Raw genomic sequence first — 27,939 nt, 5'->3', positions numbered from 1 at the left:
CATTGAGTTCCGCCCAGGAACAGAGCTTCACATTCCTCACACAAGAAATTCTGTGGGAAGTTTGAGGTGTCTCTGAGTTAATTTAAGAAGCTGATGAAAAGTATGAAGTCAAATTCTATCTCAAGCTAGCTGTAGCTTTCAGGTAACAATTCAGGCAGGTGATGAAGCTGTTCTAAAGGTCCTCCAGTTTTCCCACTTCTAAGAGAAAAGTTTTGCTCCTGGAGGGGTGCTTACTTGGTAGAAAAATCTCTGGACCTTGATGAATGACTCTAAATGTTAAATGGAAAAGCTCCAGCAACAACTCAAAACCAAACATATTGCTAAGTCAATCAGTATAATTGTGAAACTTCCTCATTACAGTTTCTCTTGCTCACCTGCTTCCCATTGAGTATCATTATTGTGGAGATTTCAGGTTCTGTACCTCCATTTTCAGCCCTTATTTAAATGGTACACTTTGCAGGGCAGAAAACACTACTTTCCTCTTTCCTCCTTTCTTCCTTTCATAGACGTTGCAGTCAGAAAAATACAAAGCATATAGCCTGCTTATGTTTCATTACATTTATTTCCTGCATTTTAAGAGTAGTAACCCTCTGAGATGAAACAATTCTGTCACAAGGGGTAACATTTTATGGTCAGAGAAAAGAACAGCTTCAAAAAAGCTAACAATATAAATACATCTCGATTCACGTTAGGCACAGATGCTGCTGAAAAACCCACATGCAGCATTCAGAAAAAAAAAGTTTCTTAATCCTTCTTCAAAAGCAGACCTAGTAAATGAGTAGCATGCACTGATAAATAAAATCAAATTTCAGAAAAAAAAATGAAAAATCTATCTGTCAGCAATTGTAGGAAAAAAAAAAAAAAGATATCTCTTGGAATTGGTAAACACTCCTCAACAAAACAGCTAATTGTAATTTTAAATGAGGCCACAGGTGTTAGTTACCTAAATGCCTTCCTATGTGGCAGCTGCTTGTTGATTGGTTTTGGTGGACAGTTCTTCACATCAAGGAGCCCATCACAATTATCGCCTTTGTTGGCAGCTTCAGCGTAAGCCAAGAACTGAAGCCATCTATGCTTTCTCTGATGTGTAGCATGTTGATGAGGTTTGCTCATGCTGTACTTACTTGTTCAGTAGTTAAATAGTTGATCCTAATTCCCACGCTTTACTATGCTCTACACTGCATGACGCAAACCTTCATCCCCTTGAAAACACATATCCTTTCTTATCTGCGGTTTTAGATACTATTCCAGTCCTTGAAACTGAAAATGGGAGATCAGGTTCCACAAATCTAAATTCTTACCACAGAATTCAATTATTACTATTATTACTACTATTATTATTATTATTACAAAATACAGTGCAGAAAGGCCAGCACTGCTAAATAAAAGGTTTTAAAGATATCCTTTAAGAAAAGGCAACAATGTACCATACATTAACAAATGTGTCATGACTATACTGACCATGTAGTGTTCTCCTAAACACAGATATAATATGCAAACACTTAAAAATAAGGGAGGGAGGGAGAACGGAGAGAAAATTAAGTAAGATAGAACCTTCCCATCATCTTAGGTCAGGAAGGGAAGACAAAGAATATTGTGGACTGAACTAGAGACACAAAGCTCTATAAAGGCTGACTGATCCCTATTCCGTATAGCATCACTTTAAGAACTATGCCTTTGAGTTCCTAAGTGGTAGTATTTAATTCATTTCATATACACAGTAATAAAATATTGCGTACACACATACATACCATGAATACAAACATACACAATATGAAGAATATGTTATATGAATATATGAATATGAAGAATTTTGTTAGTACACAGTGTTGACTAATAGTTATTGTGTTGCCTTCAACTGAAATTCCTGTTTACTTTTTGTACCATTCTACTTACAGTATAAACTCAAAACAAAAATTTAATTTACGTGTAAATTTAAGAATTTTAGGTCACTGTGTTCTATTTCATAGGTCATTCCCATTGCTTTAATGCATTTCTAATGTTCCCATCATCAGAATATCTCAAATAGCGTATGGCTATTTGAATGAAATATACAAAAATATGAAAATCTACCTTGATAGTTCTCAAATTTCTCTTTCAGAAACAAAGAAAGATCCACAGAATACAAACAAAAATAACAATAAAAGAAGAATTGCAGGTACTCATATGCATGTTTGAGCTGAACCATTCATACCTGTTAAGGGATAGTTGTAAAAATGTAGAGTCTCCCTCTCAGCTATCATGATTCTCAAGTAAGGATAACAGCATCTACACTCTCAGAAACAATGTGGTGAAAACAGCTCTGTCGCCACATCTGAATGCTTGAAATATGTGAAGTGTAATATAAGTGGCTAGTATTACTCTGGTGAGAGTCTTGATTTTCCATAAAGCCAGCTCTGGGGTATACTTTCTAGTTAATGGTACATTTTAATTTACTACGATGGTTTTGGCTGTTGCTTTGTGAGTTATTTTATGATGTTTAAAGATTTCCCATGATTAGAATACTTCAACATATTTATAGTCTTTTGATTTTCTACATGTTAATTTGGTCAGTTACCGCTTCTAGTTATTGATCATCTGTGATGGTCAGATTTCTAAGCAAGTACCTTCAATAAAATTGCATTGCAAGACAGAAAGAAAGAAAAATACTAACTAGGAAAAAACGAGACTATTATTGCTGTATGTCAATACTAGTCCAACCAACAACAACAACAGGGAATAAAAGGAAAAAAATCCACACATGCTCAAGTACAAATAAATTCAGTTTTAAATATCATCTTGGGAAAAAAAAAAAAAAAGAAGAAAAATAAGTCTATGTTTCATAGCAAAAAAAAAAAAAAAGACACGGAATGGAAAATTACTGGAAGGATGAACTGTATTCGGCATGCAAGATCCCGATTTGGTGGCAGTGGTGCTCTAGAAAAGACAAATCTAACCACTTTTAAAGGGAAAAGGCATATTTTTTAGGATAACACGAGCAGAGCATAGGGCATGACTCAGATTCCACTAGTCTTTCCTTTATTGCTCACTGAATGCTTGCTCTCACCTTCCTATTTTGTTTGCCACAGACAGTCCTTTTCCCCTCCTCTGTTCTCAGCCAATCACTAAGTGACTTCTGCCTCTTTTTCCCTTTGTCTTAGGCTGCTTTTATTTTTTTATTTTTTTTTTTTTTGCTTCGATCATAATCCCAGATCAAAAAGTGATCTAGCATCTTGCTTAATTTGTGAAATTTTGTTATACCCATCCTGACTACCAGTAGCTGAGAACATTTTAATGAGGCCTTGACTTTCTTGACTAGCTCCATGGCACTACTGTAAGCAAAGAGAGATGAAAGACACATGGGGAACTGTCCTCAGGACCTCCTGGAATGGGCCATGAGTTTTGCACCAGATGGTTTCCCCATCAGACCACACAGGACTGTCACAACTGAGCTGAGGTGCTTCAGCTGTCAAAATGAAATACGATGGTCCATTCCTGATGGTTTTCCTCTATGTTCCTTTGGCATCGTATCCATCCAGAGGCCGAGGAATTTCATTTCCCAGTCTCCTAAAGCCCCCCAGCTCTGCTGCCAGTGATTCTGGAAGCCACCAGCTCCCAAGCTCCAAGCCACGTCCTACAGCTGGCAGGCGCAGGGCTTCCAGGTCTGCTGGCGTCCCAACTGGTGGAGCCATGAGCAGGGAACCACTTCAGTCTTACAAATGGATTTCCTCTTCACCTTCATGTTTTCCCCTCTCTTCCCAGATTCTAAGCCACAGGAATTAGTGGCATTTTTGTTCTCTTTTGTTATTAAAAACAAAACTCAAATAAAAATCCCACTGAATGGCCCTGGGGTAATCCATCCATGAGAGGGAACAAAGAAGCCCAGAGGGAGAAGAGGAAAACTTTCTGCATCGCACAACTTCCTGTAACACCTACTTGTGGCTAGAAAGTGGTTCTCTCTTTCCCTAATCCCCCCCAGCTTTGAACAGTAAAGTCTTAAGTGCACAAGGTTGCTTTATTTCTGTACATCTTTTAGCAGATACGGACTGTTGCCACATAATTGCTAAAGGTAAAAATAGCAGGACAAGCAATGGAGGTAGCCAACTAAATTTTGTTTGTGAAATCTCTGTATTCCTTCTGTCATGCAGAATCAACTTTTTCAGTCATTAACTTTGTAACCTAAGCTACTTACCACACCTGTGGGCTTTCAAATGGAATCAACGGAGTTAGTTTTGACCTTTAAATGACTTGAAAAAGGGTACTTGAGAGACTATTTCACTGCTGTGTGATCGTGCTGCAGAGAAAGTTGTGCTAGAGCTCTATCAATTTAGTAAAGTGGGACCTCCTGGAAGGGCATTCACTGTCTAAGCCCCTTGACTCTGAAATTGCATGCCCCTTTAGCCTGGATTTATTGACTCTCCTGTAATGATACTGGGCTGCTGTCTTTACTGGAAAACTGAAAGAGGCCTTGGAACATTAACTAGGGGTTGATATTTTGATGGCTTGATGAAGCCAATTGTTTCGTGATTCTTAAAGACATTTGAGTCAATTTTGAGTCATCTCTATAATACCAAAACAAAGCATAGTAACATTTAATGTTTTTATTTTAGACTATATAAGCAGAAAATACTTATATACAATTAGAATACAATCAAGGTGAAGAAACTGATTGCTCTGATTGGGAACAGGGCATGACAGGAAAGCAAGTGCAAAGCTACATGTGTTAAAGGAATTGAAATAAGATCTCTTGCAAGTCTGGATTTGAGGTCTAAGATGAGTCATTAGGGAAACAGCAGCAAAAGTTCCTGTTGATGAGGTAGTCTATCAACTCATGTGTGAATTAGCAAAATATTTTCTAGAAGCTGAGAAATGCATTAGTATCTATCCCCCAGGCCCCTAGAAAGTAAATGCCAGAACAAAATTGCTTAAAGAGCCAATTGCATGTCACTCATTACTTGTGAAGAAATTCTTTATCTTCTCAGTGCCCAGACTCAAGCAGCAGCTGAAAGTGTAAGCAGAAAGCTTACGGATTTACTCAACCCAGCTGAACAAAGAAACATACACCTATCCTTCTAGCCAGACTACTGGGAGCTACCCTGAACTCCTCAAAAAGCCAGTGTTACGTTCTTTCTCTCTGCTTCTTGAAACAACCAGACCTTAGTCTGTCAACCAGTCTGACAATCTCTCTCATTCTGGGAAGCAAAACCATGAGATTCCTACAGATTAGTCACAAATTAACTACCTGAAAATACAAAACGTAATTTGGGTTGAAAAAGGCCCATCAAATATTTGTCATTTTAAGCTTTACTACTTCTTCCATGATGATTTGTCCTTCTATACCTATTGATGTTTCTCACGTTATTTGAGGCACGGGTTTCAACTTATCAGCTGAAACATTTTCCACTTACTGGATTAAAAATCCTCTCTGAGAAGTGGAATAATGGTACCTTCTTGAAGGCCATTATTAAGTGGACATAATAATGTAAATGCGTACTATTTCAAGACAATATCCAAACACTGTTTTGTTATCTTATAAAAGATTCAACTGAAAAAAAAATATTTATTTTAAATATTTTTAATATGGAAAACATTGAGATATCACTAACTTCTGCATCATTAAATCTCTTTCTTGCTTGAGTGATACATTCATACTTCTCAGATTCTACTCTAAAAGAGATTAAAGATACCATTAAAATATTTTATATATAACTCCACACATGGCTGCAAATATGTGTAACTTTATTGTTAGTTGGTATTAAAATTTATCTGCTTTAAGAAATCAACAGAAAAAAAAATCCAAAAGAAATGGTAATCACTTCAGTTAAATTTAAAATTGTATCCCCCAAAATGATACAATAAAATGTATGCAGAAATGTCTATGTCTTAAATTACTAAAAGCATTTCAAAGCTCTTTCAACACTTCAATATCCAATACAAGTTTACTGTCAGAAAGGTCTACCATGAAATGTAATAAGCCTTTATGGATTACTGTAAAAAAAACATCAAGGAACTGGAAAATTATGGTCATTTCCTTAAAAATGGACGATTGAGAAATCTTTATTTCTTTTGCAGTGTTTTTATTATACACGTACTTATAAAAGAGATGTAGTCTTCTTTCTGTTCCTTTTGTTTCACTTTGACAGGACCACAGGTAAGAGTGTGGCTGGAGAAAAAAAAAAAAAGCAAACAAAAAAAATTGCCTTTTTATACATTGTCACTGAAATTTACTCTAAAATTGCAGTGATAATACTTACATTGTTTACAGCTGGATATTTTTTGAAATACAGTTAGTGCTTGGATGAAATTCAGTTGTTTCCTGGTTTATTTACATATTAGTATTACAAAAACAAACCTACAAGTCATTCAGTTGTTTGCAACACATTTTACACCATAATACATTGTTCCAATTCTGCCTAAGGGAAAGCCAGACAGATAAAATTCATAAGGAACATTTAAATCTTGAATTAAAAGAAACTTTGAAGCCAGTTTGAAGCTATAGCTTTAAGGTCTCTGCTTAATATTGTTTCATCTGCAACTGAACCTAAAACTGCAATTAAAACTTTTGACCAGATCAAACAAAGTTTTGTTTCATTTCTTTTCTTATCATCCTGAGCCTCCTTTCCGAAGTAAAGCTTTAGACCTTCCTAATCTGTTTCAGTTGATACAAAATTAAATGTGAAAATTTAAAGCAAAGGGCATGAGGGTCTACATTCACCAAACTGTAGAAAGATGATTTACAGTATCTCCAGGACTATACTAGGGAAACTAAAATTGGACAGTGCTTGAGTTTGCAAGTTTGCACTTAAAATATCTGCAAATGCCATCATCTTTTTCTTTTCTTCCCCCCCACCCCCCACCCCCCCAAGAATATATATTACTTTTGCTCATCTTAACATTCATCTCACGGCTCTCATTCCTTCTCAGAATGGGAAATCTCTGGTTTTACTCCTTATTCTGGACCACAATCTTCACTCCAGAAGTGGACACTGGGAGGATAGCTCAGTGAGTGACAAAGTTGTGTGGCTGCCTGTTTATAAAGGTCGCAACTGATGAAAACAATGTGTGTTATATGAGATCCATGCTTAGTGACAAAGCATCTCTAGTTTCCCCCAAAATAAGAAATAAAAGATAACCACAGCTTCCACACTTCCAAGTCAATTTTAGCTTGTTTTATCAATAGTTCTCAGCAATCTTTGGATTCTTCCATATTGACATTGCTTATAAATGCCCCTGAACGTATATCTACATTGAACATAAAAGATGTCCAGAACTGGCATGGAGAACTGATCCCTGATCATCCATACTACTTGCTACTTTGAGCCCACTCTCTTTTGGAGTGAACAAACCAGCTCTCCCCAAAGTATTATCTCTGTTCACTTCTGGAGTTAATTTTCTGCCCAGTCTACCCTCTCAAGACACAGTATAGATGACATTACACTTGGCTGGCTTACATCACCCCAAACAGTTTCTCAACCCTATCTATCTCAGCATATGTTGCTTCTTCAGACATCCCCCAGTCACACAATAGAGCAGCCCACACTTTTATGTTTGTTACAAAATACCAAGTTGGTTGGTTCAAAGGGGCCCTGGTATTTCATATAGCTTGAACTTGAACACGAAAAAGCAATTATGTTCTAGGACTACTGAAACCCCATAAAGGGTGAAGGAGACACAGAGCAAAGTGATATCTAGCATGGGCATGGCCTGTATCCCCTAGAAAGAACTCATCTGAAACATTATAAGCATAACCCTGTCTGTACCATTGGTCCCAGGGGCAGGGATTGCTCCCTGCCTTTTATCTAGCCATGCAAACATTCCTTGGAGGGTTATCCAAGAGCAGAAAGCGGTTGAAGCAAAGTACTCAAACTATACAACCCAAAATTACAGGCTTACCCCAGAGTCCATGAATGAAATACTTGCCAGCTATGCTGATCATTGATTAGCTAAGGGTTCATTTTCCATGGAGATCCCTTGGCCGAGGGAGGATCAAGGAATTATATTATCCACCTTAATAACCTGAGTGGAGCGCACCATTTTTTTCCTACCCATTTACTTGGTTTCCTTCCCATGAAAACTAAGGCAAAAGAGAACTGGGTCACACACTGCCAGTAGAGTCAAGGAAGGTGAAAAGTTCTCCCAGACTTCACAGATTAAACAGATCTAATGTTGTCTATCAATTTATCATATGGAAGTCACCCAGAGAATGCACAAATGCATATACATGAGAACACTGTGTTACTGTGAAGCTGCTCCTAGCTTTTTTTGTAGATGAATTACATGAAAAAGGCACTGACTTTTGCACCAAGTAGTTATCCTTCCAGCACTGACTACTACAGCAATATAGAGATGTTCTATGGCTTCCAGTTGAAGATGGTCATTTTGTCTACCATGGAGAAATAAGTCATATTTCTGGAAGTACTTACAGATACTGTTTATATTAAGTAATATAATTAAAATTATAATAAAATTATATTAAAAATTAAAATTAAATCTATTCTCAGCTAGCAATATATGAACTGCTCTAATGATTTTTAGTTAACTAAAACTATAGCATTTTAATTCATTTTTTCAGCTAGTATGATCATGTGCAATTTTGGGATATGGCTAAAGATCTTTTTCTGGATTTATTCTTTATATCATCAATTTTATATGATACCAGCCATTTGTGACTCATTATTAGTCCTCGCACTGGGTAGCTAAATTTAATATTGGAAATCCATTGACAGCAAGTGCCCATAAATTCATCAATGACATATTACCGTAGCATTAACTTTTAATACAGACATAGGAAGGATAAACTTCAATGGATTTAATTTTAAACAGTTCTTCTCAAGACTGCAGTAATGGTTTAATGACAGAGATTTTCAAAGAAAAAAAAAAGTATGGAAAATGAAATAAAGCTGTCCTTAAAGAGCAAAAGCTCACAGAATTTTGAAGAAGAGTTCAGCAGTTGTCAATGCCAAAAGAATTTAATGGAGTAGATACAAAGCAAAAGACAAAATCAATATCTAGGTGTTTGTGCTTCATTTCTTTGTAGTTGTCAAACCTTTGAAGTTGTTAAATAAGGACTTACAGAGTAAGAATAGATGTCTACTTTGACATTTCCTTAATGCCATGTCAAGAACCCAGCAACTCACGTGCAAAAAAAGCTCGTATGATATGGAAAAAAAACTCAGTCTTAGAACCATATGATGTGAAAACTGCCTGTGTAAGTCTTCAGATTATTTTCATACAATACAAACAAAAATCATAAAAAAAAAAACTCTCAGTTTCTAAACCTCTGGTGAGGGGGAAAAAAAAAAAAAAAAAAAAAAGCTTTTTTTCCCATTATGAATATCTTTTGAAACAAAGACACTTTAGCATGCATGTACAGAATAGAAGGGTACACTTTGCAGGCTTAAATGGTTGTATGATAGGAGATCACATTCTTTAAGCATTCTCTGTTGAAGTGTTTCTCTGAAGCAAGTCTCGCTTTCTGCCCTACAATCAAAAACCAGCTCTTCAGTCAGTTAATAATACAGTCATCTTTCACAAATCTCACATGAGTCCACAGTCCCTCCATGAGAACCCAGATCATTCAGAGCTATGAGACGGAGACACCATCCCCTCCCCATAAACTGCCTGGTCCTCCCATGAAGATGCTATCAGCTGTCCCCACCTCCAGCAGGGCTGCGACCTCCAAAGGCAAAAGACAAGTTTTTTCCTCTAGCAGGAAGCTATCACCTCCCAGCCAGCCGCTCTGTGCTGTGGAGCTGGGGCAAGTCAACACAATCATATAGCGACCATTGGGAGATGTTTGTAAAAGGGGAATTTAGGGCAGAATAAACTGGAATGTAAATTCAAGCCCCTGTGCTAACTCCCAGGTGGGTAGTTCCTGGGCTCTGATTCATGATCGTTGCGTGATTAAGCTGCAGCAGAGGTTAGTATTACCTCCCCCCCCCAAAAAAAAAAAAAAAAAAAAATTTGGCAGTTAAAATAAACCAACAGTTCAAGGGACTTAATTTCTTCAACTGCTGCAGCTAAATCCTGCAGGGATTGTGAATCAGATCTCTCAGGTACCACAGCTCATTGTCTGGCATATTAAAATAAACTGAAATGTCCTTTGGGTTATGTTAACACTGCAATGGCTCCAGAGTGGAAATGCCACTGTTTCATTGTCCCCACTCCTGGGGCAGAAGCTTGCAGCAGGGGAAGGGAAGGACAGACACAAGCAGGATCCTCTCCAGCTGCCCAGAAAGAATTGGCAAAGCTCACGAATCAGAGCTCTTACTCTGACCCAGAAGTACCTTGTCTAGTTTGGGATAATCTACTTTGCAATTGTAAAATAGGTACTGCACTTAAAATTCACATCCTAACTTATTCTGTATTCATCCCATTATGCAGAGATACACGAGAAAGTAACATTAATAGCTTTAAATTTACATCAAAGTAAAAAACTAGTATTTACATTTTGTAAGTACAAGTGTTTCTATTAGTAGTTCAATAAAAAAAATCTTTCAAATAGGTATTGCACAATGCCATCCGTGTAAAGGAACTGAATGATCAGTAAGGGTCAAATCTGAACCATCCTGAGGACTGGAACAAAGTTAAAACCTTCATTTCTTCAAAAACAGAAGCACAGAGGGTAACAGCAAAGCACCAATACCTTCTTGCTGGCTTTCTGTGTGCATTTAATTCTGTTGGTACAAACTTATAACTGTGACAGCCATTTTATTCCTTCACATATTTCTGGAGGCCTGAGGACAGATTAGGCACATTAATTTTCCTTCAAGGTCACTCCTTTACTGCAGCTAAAGGAGAAGCTCACACTTCCCAAGTATTCTTGTCTTCTGATGATTTGGATACTTAAGGAATTAATTTTAATTTAGACAAAATAGGCAGAATTTTGGAAGATGAAAATCTTGTTGGGAAACTGATCTCTTGATACTGGTTAGCATAGCCTGTAGTTTGTCTTTTTGGCATTAGATCTCAATGTCCATCTTGGCTAGATCTCAATGTCCATCTTGGCTAGCACAGGACTTCTCTCCATGCACTCAGCAAAGGGTTTGTTTGTTACAACCATGACTGTGATCCCTGCAGCCTGCTTGGGCTGCAATTCCATAAAACTCTATTACAGGCTTCTGACAGAGGTATTGAAAATAGAATTGGCATAATTGAAATTCAATGTGGGGCTGATTTTGTATTTTGGATGTCTGAATTTCATTAGGACTATTCATTTTTCCATGACAACACATAATTAAAACAAACGCTACTAGACATTGCCGCATTGAGCGTGTTTTTCCTGCTACCGAGGTCTCATTTTCATTTTAGGAAATTTTGTAGAAATGCAAACTGATGGGAAGGAGACTCCAGAGAATATTATGTCCTCCAGTAACATGTATGGATGAGATGACTTGCTGAGCAACACATTGTTAACAACTTTCAGGTTTTGAACAAAAGTAGGAGGGGGGTTAGTTTGCATGCTGTTTGCTTTAAGAAGATAGCATATAATCAAAACAAGATCTCTCACAGGACAGATTCTTTAGTAGCAAAGGAAGGAAGGAAAGCATTACCCCAGACATTTGATATAGAGGGTATGACAAGAAGAAGAACAAAGGAACAATTCAATACCACTTATTCTTGCCATAGCCGTAGAAAGTGCTACAAGGAATAGCAGGCACGTTAGAAAACACTGCTGCTGCAGCATCTACTTAAGGACAGAGGTAACTAAGTGAAGGAGATGACAGTCAGCTGCAAGGCACGTCCTCATCCAATGCCACCCCCTGTTAGATGAAGTTCAGACTAATCCCAGTTTCTCATCTGGTAAGGAAAGGTCCTTATTCTGCCTCACAGTAAGCAAACCTAATTTTTGCTGCTATGATAGCTTTGATTGTTGAAAAGCACTTCTGCAATTTCTTGACTGCAGTTTCTAGAAACCACCACAATAGAAATGATAATGTATATGCAATGATCTTCTACTTCAGAAACACGAGCACCCAGTTCAGGGTCACAAATGGATAATTACATTTCAATACTTCCTCATTTCATGCTTTATCATCAGGACCTTGTTTGCCACTGCCTACTTTTGGTGCCAGTCAACAGAGACTATCGGGAGCTATGTGGTGATTCACTTGACCGTTCAATTAATCCAGCTCCATTATTTCCAGTCAGAACTCTGCACAGCATTAGCTCCCAAGGGAGTACGTGTTCAGTGAGTAAAGGAATATAATTACATCAAAACTCTTAGACACAAGACTTGAAAAGTTTCACAGTTGTGAAGGAGGTGGGAAAAAGTTCCACAGGAGGTTCTGCTTTCTAATTTTGCAGGAAGGAAACAACCTTATGAATCCCTTGTTCAGGCACCAAAAGTAAGGAAGAATTTCAAGTCCTAAACTAATCCATAAATTCCTAGTTCATTAAAGTTATTAACTCAACAAAACCAAAATTGAAACATTGTAAGCTATCTGATCTTTTGCTTTCATCATTGGCTAGTCCCCAGTTAATTACAGTGAATTAATTACATTTTAAATTATTTTTGCTGAATCTATCAACAATTTGCATTTGGTGCAAATATTCAAGTTTTGCAGAAGCAGAAACAGTTATGCTTTATCTTTATCTTCTACCAGTTGTACAGCAAGTAACTGCATAACAGTGTGACTATATTATATGGAAAACAGCAACAAAAGCTACTTTGGCATAAACTCAGCGACAAGCTTTAATCTGTGACAAAGCTATGTTTTAATGTACAGATTAAAAGCTATGTTTTTGTAATTCCATAAATAAAATTACTCATATGACAACATAAAAAGAGAGGTGTCTCTTCTATGATTCTATGATTTGCCACTGTGGATAAAATCACTGGATCAGACCAGAGGCTGAAGATTATTTCAGTAACTCTGCCTGGGTGTGACTGCGAACACTGATTTAGAAACTTTCTCCCAGAATTTCCCTCAGAAGTTCTTCTATATACCCCAAAGGGGAAAAAAAAAAAATGAGAAGAAAAAAAAAGGCAAAGATGAGAGTTATTGAAAACCCCGGTAGACTCTGAAGGAGGAAATGAGTTAGGCTTCAAGAGAGTTGTCTGAACAATAGAGAACAATGGTGTCATCTGCTCGGCTGGGCAAGACAACTGATCCTTTCTGCGCACTTAACTATTTTTGGTAAATGTATGTAAACACTGAACCAAAACACAATTATATGACATAATTCAGTTCCACAAACAAGCACTGCAATTTGATTCCGGAATGCTCAAACATTTCACTCGTTACTATAAGTATCTAAAGAAACCCATGTCCATGGAGCACTTCAGAACCTGCAGTGATGACAGCCACCTTTGCATCTGCTCGTTTTGCAGCAGCTTTTGATGGGGTATGGATTTCACCATCACTGGTCTTCGCTTCTTCCTGCTTGAACTTTCTGAGCCCAGACTGTCTGATCGCCCTAGCCCTGTAGCCACTGTCGGCGTGCTCTTCAGCAGCCCCGCCATCTCCCCCGCCTGCCTGCTCGCCCCCGCTTCCCATAATCTCCCCATAGCTGTGATGAATTTGACTGCTACCTTCAGACAAATCATCCCCAAATGCACTTCACCAACTCTACACAATCTGATATCTCCAGCTGCCAAGCAGAAAATGTGCATTTGATGATGGCTTAAAGTGTAACATTACTCTGTCTCTAAAGTGAAATAGGGAATGCTAACAGTCTCTCTATTTTATTTTAATGTTGTGTCTGTGTTCAAAAGTCTCATTAAGCAGTGCTGCTCTTTTCCCTTTGAGAAGGATGCTTGTGTAATGCTTTTTCCTATGGGTGCAACAAAAATATACATGAATCACCTTTATTTGTGAGATTATCTGTGGAAGTTCTTTGTACACTCTAAGTTTAGAAAATAATTTATTTCGTTTTGGCAGATCTGTATTCCATCTAACAAAAAAGTCACATAAAAATGCATTGTTTGTCTGCATTATTTATTTTTTTGTCACCTCCATATAGCATTATAGACCTGTGCTCCATTTAGGGCAAAAATTTTGGTGATGTATGAAGCGAAGACATTGCTAAATATTAAAACAGTGCTCATCACGATGACAAGTCTGAAGAGTGGAACAGAAGCTCTTTGGTAAGGTAAGATGAATAGCTGACAACTCTAAGGAGACAGAGCTTATATTGCTCTGTGAAAGTATACAGCCACTGTCACATCAAAATAAAGTTACTTGGAAGAAGAGAGGGATAGTAGTTATAAAACTGTCCTGGAAAGAAAAAAAAAAAAAAAAAAAAAGTTTAATTTACCTTATTCTTCCTATGATACTAGTACTATAAATGTTACTATTTTTATTAACTAGAGGAAACCCATGCTCAAGAATACTTGAGAAAATTTAAAGATACAGAAATTCAGTTCCGTTCAGAATATCAAATTGACTGAAATCGTTTGTCAGTTTTACTAGTCCTCTGGCCCCTCAAATATGGCTCCAAAAGCTCATTTCACATTCCTGCTACGTGTTAATTATCCACTGAACTCCATCTTTGTAAACAGCAGGTGATAAAGTGCAATCACATTCATTCAGAAGCAGTACATCTCCTCCATTTTTTCTCAGTATACTAAATAAAATAACTTTCCTACAGTGGATATTTACTATAATTTTATGGTGAAACTTATCTTTTTGTTGTTGTTGTTTCACGTTCATTATCACATTTATACCCTAGGTCTGTTCTTGGAGGAAACCTCTGGCCATAGACTACTTCTTTATATTTGAGCATCTTCCTGAAGCAAAAATTTCTACAGGAAAGTAATACAGTATGGTTATTTCCATGTCATTGAACTAAGTATATAAAGAGAAGGAAATAGATCAGCAACAGTATGTCAAACTGTGATTATATTTTAATCATAAAACTGAAATAAAATTTCCCAAATTATCCAAAATAATGTTGTACATTGTTTTGTCTGCAGCAGATACCATGGAGAAGTTGTTTTCAAACCCCACCAGGATTCCTTTTGAAATAAACACTTTTTTTTTTTTTTTTAATTAAGCAGACGGCTTCTGTAAAAAGCTACATATGTTTGAAATGATGTGTGGCTTTGTCTCAGTGAGCTCTTAAGTCAAATTACATCAAAGATGGGGAATAACTTCTATCTCTAACAACAAGAAACTTTTAAATCATGAGAACAACAAAAAAAGACATTTTATTGGCTAAGAAGTTCTTCCATACCCCTCTTTAGACCTCAACCTTATTTAGAAAATATGAAAGTCATGCAGATCATGCTGGAGAAGAGACAGACCAAAAACTATATGATGACTTCAGTACTCATCTCTGTATGTTCCAATTAAAGTATTTTCAAATCAAAATTATTATGCATTCAAAATTCAGGTTTGTTCTGGAAATTCCATGGGTTCATTACATAAAATTAACACTGATACAATACTGATGACAAAACCAGAACAAACTTGGAATGCACTACTGCAACTTTCCTATTTTTATTAACAAACATTGGTTGAGAATCCAGGCACTACGAATGAAACTAACCTCACTTGCATTAAAACTTCCAGAAAACAAGAATACCTGAACACAAGAAGAAAGTATTATTTGTAGTGAATGTATATCAATATGCTGTGAAAGTATTCAGAAAAAATATTTCATTTTGCTTATTTTATCTACCTCCTTGCTGCATAAATGCCAACTACCATCATATAGTTAGTCAAATAAAAGATGTAAAATCTGTAGTATCTTCACCTCTTTAAATAAGGTAATCAGGATTTAATTTATTTCCAAAATGACGAAATATGTTTATTGAAAGTGGGTAAATTTAATTAATTAATTAATGAAGAAAAAAAAAACTTTTTTTTTTCTGTGTTCTTAAGCATATAAGGCAAAACCTAGAATGGCCTTTCAAACATTACTGAATTTCCCTGACAATCCAGAGGTTTCTATACCTCCCAAGCAAGTAAAAGGCTGTACAGCCAATTCACTCTGTTCTTCACGTGGACTCATCCTTTGAGCTAAGAGCTGCAGCAGATTATAAATACTCAGCCTAATGTAAAATAAAAACAGAGTGAGAGGAAGAATGAGAGATATAGAGAGAAATGCAGGGACACAAAGAGATGAGATGAGAGGTGTGGGGGGGGAGAGAATGAGAAGAGACAGAATGGAAGAAAGGAGGACTGAGAGAGACTACAAAGAGTGGAGAATGGTTTGTGTGTCCACAAGAATCCCACAACTACATTAGAACTTGTGGAAGCGTGCCAAGACTGGCACAAAATTAGTAATGTTATCTTCTTCCCAATAGTGGTAGCCACCACAAGTAAAAGGTGAAGAGGGCTGGAAGCCTTCCCAGAATTTAATTTTCTCAGGAAAGCACTCAGCAGATAATTCTATTAAGTTCTAAAATGCTGGATAAGAAAAACATAATCCCAAGTTTAAATTGCATGTCTGCATAGACTGTGCAAGGTGATTTTTTTTTCTTCTCTCTCTCTCTCTCTTTTTTTTTTTTTTTTTTTTTTTTTAAATAGAGCAACCCAGGAAAAAGAGAAATGGCTTAAGCATCTAAGAACGGTCATTAAGGGTCTCTAGAGACAGAGAAGGAAATCTAGCAAATTTGAGTCCAGCATTCTCTTTGGAACCTTATATTGCTTTTTCTATTTAGAGATAATTTCTTTAAGTATGCACATTGAGAGTAACATCTGGCAAAAGGATAAAACTTCTTATTAGAAACGTGTCAAACGGCTTATTAATAAATGCAATATAATAGGGAACTCCTTAATATGTGATACTAAAAGGAAATCAATTATATTTGTGAGTCATAACAAATCACATAGTTTAAAATTGCCAGATGTAATACTCAGGAAGGACTCTGCTGAATTTATTCTACCACTCAGTTCTAACTTTAACAGGTGAACACCATTTGAAGGGAATTTACTGTTAACTAATTATAATTCCCCTACCTGTTTATCTCTATATATTTGTGACTATAAGGTGTATGAGTAGTACTTTAGTAACACTGAACACAAACACAAATTTTAATACCATGTAAAGCTAGTCTCCCTTTCATTGGTAGCAAAAAGCTATGCTATGAGGTGGGACAGTACCCATGAAATGCACAAGGGCTACTTCCATTGTTGCATTTATATGGAACCAAATATAGATTATATTTTGTGAAACACAACTGGAAAAATTAAGTCATTACTTGTTGCTGAGTTTCAAGACGATTACTCAAAGAACAGTCAAATGCTTGTGTTTATGTCAGGGGAGAGGTGGGAAGAGGAATTAATTTATCTACATAGATATAGAAACTCCCCCCAAAAAACAGCATAAGAAACTCAAATATATATATATATATATAAAATACAGATTAAAAACAAACAAACAAACAAAAAACAGAAAAAACACACTTCTGTCTTGATGATAAGAAGCAAAAGTAAATAAAAGTAAATGAAAATAAAATACACAGACTTCCCGTAGAAGCTAGATGTTTCTTTTTTCATCCAGAAGAGACCTATTGCCTCTAAAGCAAATGTGTATTTCCTCTTATCTCTCCCCAAAACTGATTCATTTACAGTTGAATGTCCTATCATCCACTCATGAGACATTTTTTTTATTAATTTAATAGACAATCCTACCATATATTAATAAAAATAAAATAATCTTACAAATAATCTCATCTCTTAAAGAAAAGGTAAAAGAGATATAAAGCCTGAATAAGATTTGAAATGTTTTTTGTCCTACCATGGTAACTGTATAAGAATTTAGTATTTGCTTATGGAGATGTTATCTTAAGAAAAATACATAAAGAAATAGCAAAGAATAAAGTTATTAATAAATATCTTAAGTCATTTGTTTTGAATTTTGCAAGTCCTCCTGTCTAAGCATAACAAAATATTTCATTAATAATAATGAATTGGCTTTAAAATAATTTTGTGAGATAATTATGTGTAATGGTTTACATAAGTACTTTTGCTTTAATTTAGAGTTTAAGGAATAGACTTTCATCAGTATTCTTGAAGTATATAAAATGACATTGCTAAGGCAGGCAGAGTAGTAAGTAGGGAGAGTAGACAGTGAAACAAAGTCATGTCTTCATGACTCAACATGAAAGAAAAGAAGAAAAATTAATGTTCAGATATATGTTTGGTCAATTAATTACATCACATATATACACAGAGGTGACATGAAAAATATTTATGAAGAGAAATTTGCTTTGTTTCTATAATCACATAAATGCATACCAAATCAAAGCTGCATAAAATGCTACCACTTACTAAGATAAATTCTTTATACTTCCCTGAATACAAAAACCTTGTCTAACTTTAAACCATGAGACTAAAAAGCAGGAGGACAGTTAAATATCTACAGTTACTACAGTATGATAAAATGTAATCAAAACAGGAAACGTTAAATAAATTTTTCTACGAAGTAAAAGGTCATATGATGATCATTATATATTTAGCTTAAAATACGAAAAAAATATGTAAATGTTGCATAGTATATATTAGTTATATAGAAAGAAAAGCCAAAGAAATTTGGGGGTAAGGGGGAATAAAACTTTTCTGTATCGATATCGGACAAAACTTAATAGTAATTTTCCTACCTATTATTACAACAGCAGAGTTGTGCTGTGTACTGCAAGTTGGTTTGAATTTTTTAATAGCAACATATTGATAAATAGATGAGCAAGTATAGTAGTAAATCCACAGGCAACTTTGTCAAAACAAGTATTCCGTTATGAATGGATAACTTGAGCTGTGTTTTTTTTGAACATGGGGAGAACATGCCTCCCTTAAATCCCATTTAAATATTTGAATTTAGGCCACATAAATGGAAATATTGATTGGCAAAGTCACTAGTGAAACAGGTATTCTGAGGACTGTTCTAAACAAAATATTAACAGTATGTTTTATTCTAAAATAACTTAACAAAAAATATCTATATATTATAAAAATATATTACTGTGTATTTACACATAATAAAAACCTCCCAAAATGCGCGAGGGTGAATACTGAGCATTTCTAGTTCCCATGGTTTCAGAAAAGATGAATTTGACAGCACAAGTATTTATAGTTGTATGTTCTGGAAATTGTAAGACTGTTAGGATCTACTCTTTACACATGCACTTTTTTCTAGACCTCTTACCTTTTATGCTTTATTGTTGCATAATGTGTGTTCACGAGGATTTTTGTGTACACAAAATATTTAATACAGGCACAGACAGTATTCAATTACTTTTAAAATTAGAAATTTCAGTACTGAAATTTAGGAGACTTGATATGAAGATTATTTGTCCACATCAGTATACACTAAATTTAAATTATAATGTAAGAAAAAAACACCTTCCATGACCCAAAGAATGGAAAGATGGCAAATAAATGAAAAATAGTATTTTCTATAATAATAAATTTAACAACATAGAGAAATCAGAATATTGGAAATTTTGAAGATTAAATTAGCACAGAAATACTGCCTTTAATATGAAGAATTTCAAATGAAATGAATTCAATGTTTAATAATCTGGTCTTTCATATGCAAGAATGAGAAAGTTTGGCAAAGCTACTGTAAATCCCTTGATTTTACACCAAGACTAGACAACCAAAAAAGTGGCATTTGCTGAATAAAGCAAATGATGAAATTTCCTAAAGTGTTTCTACAAAGATCATTGTTACGGAAGATCCAGGGCACTGGAAACTTGGAAAACACTCATATCAAGTGTTGTCATGTATATTTTCTAAGGACAGAAAAGAAGCAGCATACTAACGGTAATGCCAATGTTTCTGATTTGTTGTATCCACTGCCAATATTGACTTCCCAAAACATTCCTCAAAGCAGTGAGTTGTTATGAAGTTCAGTTTAAAAATATCTCGGCATTCCTTGTGTATTTAAATCTCTTGATTAAAAATAACAAAAGCTAGAACAAGGTTTATTCCATGCAGGAAATGCCTAGAACATCACAAAATGTGTTTTAAGAAATACCTCCCTACCTTAATAAAAACCAAGCACTCTGAGGATGAAATAATATCCTCCACTTGTGTGGAACTTTTGGATTATCATCGGGGGGAGTGTAGAGGGATGTATCATTTAAGAATGAAAAGATATATCACTTAAGCAATATAAATTGGTTTCAAAACTGACTTCTGCTGGGCAGGGGAAAGTTTTCAATTTAATTCTTTCTAATCGCTTGCTTAGTTAATACTGTTGCCTGACCCTTTACCATCAAAAATTGGAAAAAACAAGTAATCTTGCTGCCAATGAGTAAAACACACTGTGCACAGCAGAATACCAATTCAGCCTGCAAAGCTGGTTTCATTCCCATTTGTTGTCTTTTTCTTTTTCTGGTGAAGTACATCATTAATGAAGACTACAAAAAAGCATGGTGATTTGTTTTTCATGTTAACCTCTTCAGCTCACTACTAAACACAGTACAACAGACAGCAGCACTACTGGAATGCTGGCATCAAAACTGCCCCATTTTCTTCTGCTTACTTTAACAAAAAAATGCTATGCAGACAACTGATAGAAGTCATAACTTTGTCCAAAAAGTTGATAATGTAATCTACTCTCATTATAGCTTACTGAGAGCTTGTGTACAATTCGAATTTAAAGAAAACATATTCATTGAAAGCTTCCCACAGGTAAAATCTCTGTTTAGTGTTGTAGCAATCTGAAGCTTCAAGTTAGGCTACAAAGACTGATTCATTTGCTTTGTTGGAGACACAACTTTACTTACTTATATTAAATTTTCCTTAATACTTAAAGAGGATATGTGTTAATTATCCAGGTAAAATTTACTGTACATATTGTCTCAGTCTTCAAGAAGCTTATAATGCTTTCCTCCTGATTAATACACAACATTATGTTTATTTGTCAATTTACCTAATAAATCCATTCTCCAAATTCCTTAAGTAACAGTCTTAAAATAAACATCTTAAAATAACATTTTGAATCGCCTTTAAAAGTTTGATTGGCATTATCATTCCTTGATTTTTACATCCCTCTTTATAGTTTTTATCTGTTTTTCCTTGGGTTGAAAAGTCATTCTGGTTGATTTCTTCTCAAGCTGAATCCTTCTAGATTCCTCCAGCAAGTAGTCGCTGTTTCTGGAGAACAGAAGCCTGACATGCATTGAAATGATCACCTACTCCAAGACCTGTCAAACCACCACCGAGCCCTGCCCTGTCACAGCTGGAAGAGTCATGGAAAAACGTTTCTTCCCTATTGTTATCACAGCCCTTCTACAGGCTGAGGAAGCAGATGGGCTTTACCAGCCTCACAGTCTGAGGTGCTCCTTTTCAACAAAATAAACATCCTCAGTGACAGGAAGATTTTCTGGTGTCAGCCCCAGGGTTTGAAAGGCAGCGGGGGGATGATGGGGAAGACAGAAAGGCTGGTGGGGTGAAGGTTAGACATCAACTCTAGGTGAGATGCTAGTGAGAGCTATAATCAGGCTAACGACAACCTTGGTCCAGAGAAAACAAACTATGTAATCTATCAGGGCTTTACAAGGCACATCTTTCCACCCTTTGGCAGACAGGCAGAATAGATGGGAGAGAAGCCTCTGCCCCTCGTGTCCATGTAACAATTCTCCTTCTGTTGACTCTATCAGCTATGAAGAGGAACATCTTGTAAACAACAGTAAAGCTTGGAAAGACCTCCTGCAAGCATAATTCCTATGAAATCATCTCTGGATGCAGCTTTACAATACTCTCGAAACCAATCTACAGACCACAGTTGTAACCCTATACTATGGAGACCTGAGCTGCTGACTCAAACTGAAGACAGAAGAAATCCCCTCAGAAGCACTGCTGCTTCTGAGGCCAAAGTAAAAGAGGAAGTATTGATATGTATGTTGATAAGGATATGATTTTAAAAATAACATAAGAATCAAGAGTAAAGTAACAGTTTATGAAAACAGGATACAAGGTTAGGAAATGGCCCTGTTCATCAATCCAAGAACTTGTAAGATCAGAAGAGACCCATTAGGCAGAAAGGTTTGTGTAAGTTTTTCTTATATTTCTCTATAAAGAAAGGCAATTTGTTTTTATTAGTGCTATGATATTAAAATTGAAGGAATTTAAAGAAATACAAAGTGTTCTATATCGAATGCATAATCCAAAGAAAATTTTTAAAGGCAGGCACATTTTTCTGAACTTACATACACATACACTCTAACACATTCTCATTCATGGGCTATTCACGCTAAGTTGTCTAAAGATGCCAGCCAGGGAAATAACATCAATTTTTGAAATACAAATGGATTGTCTCTGGCATTCCCATAGGACTGCATCTTTAATTGTTTGTCTGTCTCAGTGGCTTCCTGGAACTTCTGCTCAGACAACCTACAACTTTTCTACTCTTCCCCATGAACTTTCTCAATGCATTTTAAAGTTGTTGTGGGCAACAATTTATTCTCTCCATTTTTCCTTCTGCATGAATAATCTATTACGCCTTCTACTAAAATGTTTTCCATTTTAATAAGCAGAACTGACTACTTATCATTTACTCTAAAGTAATCTGGAAAATATTCTAGAATATTTGAGAGAATCGAATATTTGAATGAATTTGAATTCTAGAATGAAATGAAATGAAACGAAACGAAACAAAATGAAATACCTGAAAGAAAGTTTCAAAAATTGAAGCTCTTGTACCTGGGCACTAAGCAGAGTGAAAACTTTTGTAGGAAAAACCTTAGAGTGAAACATTTTCCTGGAATCTCCCTGTTCAGGTAGTAAGGAAAGAAACAGAGGGGTCCTTTGATGGCTGCACATAAGGCAATCTGAAAACACTTTCTTTTCCTTCTTTGCATTTGAAGTTAAAATAGAAAACAAAAATGCTTATTGGATGAATGGTAAATGCTACAAAGCAGTAACTAAATGAGAAAAAAAATATAGCTTTCTCCTTTTTTTCTGCTCATTGTTGTAATTACTCTCTATAGTTAGATGGTTAATTAACTTCACTTATTATTTGACTGGACATGATGAATGAAGAATCAACAAAACTGTCAGAGGATATCAGGACAAAGATAATTGCCCAAATGATGCACATACACACTCTCTCTCACATACAGACATATATTTGCATCTAGATGCACAAATACATACCTTCCTTCCATACTACGCAAGTAAGCAAAATAAACCATTTAGTATTAATTACCTTATTTTTAAACAAATAGGAAAATTCATAATACATGTACTGAGTAATGTTGCTTCAAACCAGACTTAAGACCTACTTCTGTCTTCTAAAAATAATAAAATACTAGGGAAGGACACAGTAAATTCTCATTTAACATGGAAACCTAAAATTATTACAAAAAGAAATATCAGCCCTGTAGCAAGTACTATTTCATCAATATTTTAACATAATATAAAGGGGAAAGTTGAAGAATATTTTAATTTTATATGAGAAACAAATGACAGGTGTAAGAAGGAGGACAAGGACTCAGAAGAAAAAGTTCTGGAAAAAAATAAAAATAAAAGCCCAAACTTTCGTAGGAATTATCCTTTGTGTAACTGAAAAACAGATTTAGAGTAGTAAGTGATGTATAGATTGTATACCCAGGGGAACACATTACAAAGCTTTGAAAAAAAGAATAGTTGATTGAAAAACAGAACCTCTCTTACAGGAGACAGATAGTATTCAATATTTAAAATATGACTACCTTCAATATATTTCTCCCAACCCAATTACAGGTCATCAAGCAACTACAATTCATGTAGTTCCCTTTGCAATAGCCCTATTTTTAAATATTGAAAAATTGCTGTGACAGGGAGCCATCAACTTTCTTTTTATTGCTCTTGCTCCACTCCATCTAATTCAGATGATGTGTCACTTCTCATGTGAATATATACTTTTCATGTGTCTTAACTGCCAGGTATGTTTATAACACTTTGTAAGACATCTAAAGTATTCCACTACAAGAAAGTATTACTCACCATCCCTCTCCCTTGTAGAAAAAAGCAAAAACCAATTTTGATTTCCGTACTGTGTCAATTAATGAGTGAATGCCGTAATTTAAGCAACACTAAAATTGCCTGCAAAACTCACATTTGTAAACTGGATTATGACACTTTAAGGAGCTGTATCTTCACTGAGCTGTTCCTAAACAGTTGTCTGATAGTAGAAGAACTCATCCTTGGGCTGATCCTGCTTTTGCGAAAGTCATCCCTATCACAAAATTTTAAGACTATGGATACTACCACTGATTCAAAACCGATTCAAAACAAAGACAGATAGATACTCCTAAGTATCACCTGCTTGTTCAGAGTTGATATGGTGTTTGGTATGCCTTTCTCTCCTGATCGTACTGTTTTCTACTGAGTGTTTTCCTTTATCAAAGAAGCTCAGTCTATAGACCTGTTTTCTCAGAAATCCAAAGACATTAAAAACCTTTAAAATCAACTTTGGCAAGACACTGAAGCGAATGCTAGAATGAAATTTTAAAAGCAATGCTCATGTAAAACAGCCAAAACATTACTTACCATTCTGGGAATTAAATTGTAGAGAACTCAATAAAGGCTCAATCCTCATTCGATGCCTTCCATCTTTAATATGTTGATAATGAAAATAATAATACTGAATGAGAACAATGAAAAGAGGGAGCCAGGACACAGCTGTTGAGTTACTGTGTGTACAAACCAAATGCAGGTGCCCCGTGCTGTCTGTGATGCTCAGGGTCTCTTGCCTGCTGCCCAGCTGTTAACCCAGCCAGCCTCCTGCCTCCCTCAAGTCCTGTGTCCTCCGTCAGCCCTGTGCAGATCTCTTGGCTACCTTGACACATCTTAGGTGGCATCAGAAACCAACCTTTAAGTAACTGAATGAAGTTTAAATAAACGCTGCAAAGCAAGGTCCTGTAATCATATGTTTTGTGTTTCTTCTTTTCTGGGAGATATAAAATTACTGTCTAATCCCTTTAAAAAGCAGATTGTTTTGCATTTAAACACATTGACTATAATTTCACCTCCTGAACAACAAAGATCACCTTGTTATTTAGTTTTGACCACCAACAATATTCTTAACCGACAATACATTTTGCAGCGTGGAAAATCTTTCTTCTCTTGCAATTAGGAAAAATTTGTTGTCAAAGGAGGCTTTCTGCTTGATCCAGATCTCTATGCACTATTTCCTATTTCCTAAATTGGACGTTGGATGAGGATTTGTCTGTTTTCAAACAGTAGTCTAACAAGAGACAACACTGGAAACAACACTAGCTGGAAAACAATCACCTTAGATTAAATTTAATCTAGTAATACGTGCACAGAATCTTTATTAAAAAAAAAAAAAAAATCAGAGGTGATAGGATTTTGTTTGCACAGAGAAAAAGAGAACCAAAGAACATTATAAATCTAATACATTCTTCAAAATACCAGATTTTATCCAAATCAGTAGAGGAATGAAAGAGAATTGCATGATTCTTCACTAAGGATTTATTTCTCACTTGACTTGGTTGAAATACAGATGAGAAAGACAACAAGATCCCGAACTGATGTCCAAAGTCAAAAGAATAAACAGATTTTGCAACATCTGAAAATTAGCCCTTAAGAGATCAAAACTTCACAGATTTTTATCTTTGGGAAAAAAAATAAAAATAAAATCTGTTCTACTAGGTTTCCTCATAAGACATAGAAATGTATCATCACTTTAAGCTTTGGTTCAAAAGAACTTCTTTCTCATAGCAAGCTGATTCATGCTCTGGTACTGAAATGGTTACACTGAGACAAACCAACTAATCAGAAAACTTTCTTTGCTTTGGGATGATACCCTTCTTCATTCATTTCTCTGCCTTCAGTAACTTTACAGCTGATTCAGAAGGCCTGCAAATTCTCAAATAAGATTACATGGAAACATATTTTAACCTTCTGTGAATTGTTAGACAGACTAAGTTACCACATAAAGTGTTGCCCGTATTTGAAAGAAATAACTTGTATCACATAAAATAATCTTTTTTTTTTTTTTTTTCAGGGAAATTTGCAAGGACTCTGAGGCTTAACACCTATATCCTATATTCCCACTGAAGACAGAAGTTCAATAGCTATGGCACGAGTCTGTACCTATTCACTACTTTATTTCGAATAGGAAATATCCATAACACAAGACATGACTACTTTTAATGTGCCTGTTGTATAAAATTATCATAGAATAACTTATGAAAACACATACTCTTTTGTTGTTGTTTAACTGGGTTTTTACTATTTCAGATATTGTTCTTCATCTTGATTACTTTCTTTTACTGTAGTTTTCCCTTTATCAGTGTAATTCACAAATTCTTAAGGAAGCACACTTTACTTTCAGCTGAATGATCTAAACTGAGACCAGCCTCAACAACTCAGTGGTGTTTGTAGAGACAGGATCCACTGAAAAAAGGCAAAGATATGCCAATAAGTATAGCAAAAGATGGATTTCCTTACTTTTTTTTTCTTCCCTTTTACATACAATCACGAGCATCATGACCCAAATGAGGATCTTGTTTACTCCTGACCCAAATGCAGAGATCATTACGTTAAGTGATTAGATCCCTCTGGGGGGTATTTATCTTCCTACTGAAAGTAAACCCAGGTTAGAAGATTGCTGTTCCACAGAGGATGTATCATTTTAGCTATGTGGACTGGGAGAAAAGGAAGCAGCCTGCACGTGCCTTTAAGAGACCTCGTCCTTCCAGTGACAAAAAAAAAGATGCAGACAAAAATCAGGGATTTTTACCCCTAACCATCTGCTATTTCCCTGTTTAAAAGGTATTTTTCCTTTCCATTTAATGAAATTCTAACTCTTCCATTTTTAAACTAACCTATATGACCTTATTACAAAATCTCCTAAAAACCTCATACACTTTAGATGCATTCATATTTTGAGACCAATTTAATTATTATATACAAGTACTGGGAAAAAAAACGACAAATTTGAAAGTTCATCTTCTGTTGGTTTGCACACTTGGAGAGTTTGGAAGTGGCAAATTGAATACATTGACTAAATAGTTACAGAAATTTTATTAAAAGTAATAATGTGAATATTAATGATCTCTAGAAATAAAGATGCGCTAATTGTGGGCTTACAGAAAAAGGCTCCATTTTAACGTCAGCTGTCTGACAGAGTTTCGTGTGCCAAGATATCATATTAAAAAAATATAAGCAGAGAGCCAGACTCTGGACGGAGGTCTTTGAGCCATGACTAAAGATGCCTCCAGACCATCAGCAGTCTGCTCCATGCATGTCCATCAGGCACCAGACGATGTGACTTTTTCATTCCACAGTCCAGGTTTATAACGAACAGGTGGCTTCTTTTGGAGATGCCAAATCTTTGTAGATAAAATATGCAAATAAATGAGGCAAGCCACCTACAAGGGGAGGGTGGAAGGGATAAAAAGGGCAGCAAGAAGCATTAGTCCCCTACCTGCAAACTTACATTTTCAAGCAACAGCAGCCACTGACTCCAGTTGCTTCCCTGGGGGTCCTGTGGTTTGCCATCAGGGCAAAGCTGAGCCCTGCAAGATCACTGGTTTTAGTAGCAGCTAGCCATGGACCTCAGTGTGGCTGTACTGACCATTGATAGAGCTGTATCAATATTTCTTTCAAAAACGGTGGTGTGTTTTTTTCTACTGAGTGTTCTACTTTGAGGCATGCGACTTGTATATGTACTGCCCCAGCCTGGCTGGGCTGTACTACATACATGCAGAATCTGTCAGATAAGGTCAGACTGACACGTAGATGCCCCTCTTCTTAATTATTTTATAAAATAATTTCTTCTCTTTGAAGAGAAGACAGCAAAGGCCTTTGGCAGACACCATCTCCTGATATTGTTACATAGAACAGGCTAGTCCCAAAGAGCACGTGACATTCATGAGACTACCTCTTTGATGTATGAAACTTAGTTTTAGGTGATTTTTGAAAACTATCAGTATAAACAAAACTGTGCGTTCCCATTACGATCATCTTCACTTTCAACATTTTTTTTTTTATTATTTTTTTAACATAGTCTTAAGTTTCAGGTTTGCTTTCTTAGTTTGGCACGTCTTCATGT

At 35.8% G+C, this 27,939-nt stretch overlaps 1 protein-coding gene and 1 long non-coding RNA gene across 6 annotated transcripts in view; both read right to left on the bottom strand.

The window, feature by feature from the left end:
- Positions 1–27,939, bottom strand: part of CADM2 (cell adhesion molecule 2) — a 666,627-nt gene that overhangs the window by 396,085 nt on the left and 242,603 nt on the right. The gene's annotated exons all lie outside the window — the stretch shown is intronic.
- Positions 5,812–27,939, bottom strand: part of LOC136791367 (uncharacterized) — a 108,226-nt gene continuing 86,098 nt past the window's right edge. Inside the window, exon 5 of the long non-coding RNA XR_010833208.1 lies at positions 5,812–6,142. This is a non-coding gene — a long non-coding RNA (uncharacterized lncRNA). The remainder of the gene's footprint in view (positions 6,143–27,939) is intronic.

Source organism: Anser cygnoides, chromosome 1 (genome assembly GCF_040182565.1).
Source record: "Anser cygnoides isolate HZ-2024a breed goose chromosome 1, Taihu_goose_T2T_genome, whole genome shotgun sequence".
Lineage (NCBI taxonomy): Eukaryota > Metazoa > Chordata > Aves > Anseriformes > Anatidae > Anser > Anser cygnoides.
Note: the sequence above shows the minus strand (reverse complement) of the source record. Positions and strands in the feature narration are given on the sequence as shown.